Source organism: Oryzias melastigma, linkage group LG17 (assembly GCF_002922805.2).
Source record: "Oryzias melastigma strain HK-1 linkage group LG17, ASM292280v2, whole genome shotgun sequence".
NCBI classification, from domain to species: Eukaryota; Metazoa; Chordata; class Actinopteri; order Beloniformes; family Adrianichthyidae; genus Oryzias; species Oryzias melastigma.
The window spans coordinates 10,339,628-10,341,215 of NC_050528.1; positions in this window are offsets into that span (position 1 = coordinate 10,339,628).

Below are 1,588 nucleotides of genomic sequence, written 5' to 3' on the forward strand. Positions count from 1 at the left end.
ATATTCCCCTCTGAAATAAAAGTTTGTGCAACATCAAAATAGCACAGCAGGTGATTTATATCATATTTTTATCAAAGCAGGAGATTATATTTGACTTTGGTCCAAGTTGTAAAGCATAGTCCAGGTACTGTCAATAAAATCCTCAGGTAATGTTGTGCTGAGAGCCATGGAAAATAACAGCTTCTGTGTCCTGTCATGCAATCTAGGAGGATAGCAGGTATCAAGATTATTGTGAAAAACACAAGAAGATAATGTCTTGAGTTCCCAAAATTGATGAAAAGTTTGTCATCACTGATTTTTTTTTTAACTGTAAGTGTAATATGTGAGCCCAATTATCTTTTTTTCCCCCCATTTTGGTCATTGTATTCAGTATTATAATCTCCTTTTTTAATATTTGGCCTTTTTCTTGAAGATTATACCTCAAGATTGCTTTTCTCCTTAGCTTATATTCATCTTATCACGACTCAAATGACTACCAACAAAAATGTTTGGCCTCAAAACCTCACATGAATGAAAGACTTCTAATCAAATCTAGATTAAAGATTATTCTCTTCAACATATTTTTCAAAAAGTAGAGTATATTTACCTCTTAAGGACAAAAATACCTGAAAAATAAAATAAAGCAGGCCGTGTACGACATTATCACCCACTTTAAGGTGATCAAAACAGTGAAACAGACACTCAAGATAATGCACAAAAATGTCATTTTTCTGATTAAACCTAAAAGTACTTTAACAGTTAGTGTAAGGTGGTCCACTAGTTGTGTTGGGAGTAAAGTTTGGAAAGAGTAAAGTCTATTGAGACTGCAGAAAAAGTCAAGGAGTCTTTTTTTTTTTTTTTCGTCTAGTTTTCACTAGGGCTGCCACGATTAATCAACTAATCGACGACTAATTGACTGTTAAAATAGTCAACAAATAATTTAATAGTCAATTAGTCGTTACTTTATATTATGTAGTCAGAGTGCAGTAACATTGAAAGTTATAATGGCATTCTGTTAGCTTTTTGGACTGTTTTTTGCATTTATTAAGGTTTTTTAGGCTAATTTAGAGTTTAGCTAATATTTCAGCTTCATGCTAGCTATTTTGGCTAGTTTAGGATTTTATCTGATTTTTATGCTAATTTGAGTTTGTCTAATACTTCAGCTACATGCTAGCTATCTTGGCTAATTTAGTATTTTTCTAGTTTTTTTTCCACCAAATTTGGAGTCTAGTTAATATTTCAGCTGCATGCTAGCTCTTTTGGCTAATTTAGGACTTTAGCAGCTTTTAGGCTAATCTTGAGATTAGCTAATATTTCAGCTACATGCTAACTATCTTGGCTAATTTAGTTTTTTTCCTTTTTTTATGTAAATTTGGAGTTTAGCTAATATTTCAGTTGTTTTGGCTAGATGTTTTTTTTGGCTAATTTAGCATTTAACTAATATTTTAGCCAGCTCTTAGCTTCAGCGATTTTAGCTATCAATTTCAGCTTCTTCAGCTATCAGCACTAGCATCTTCAGTGACCAAATTCAGCTTACAGCATTCACACTAGCAGCATCACAGGTAATGCTATATATCTAGTTTTTAGTTAGTTTAAAGCTAATGATGGT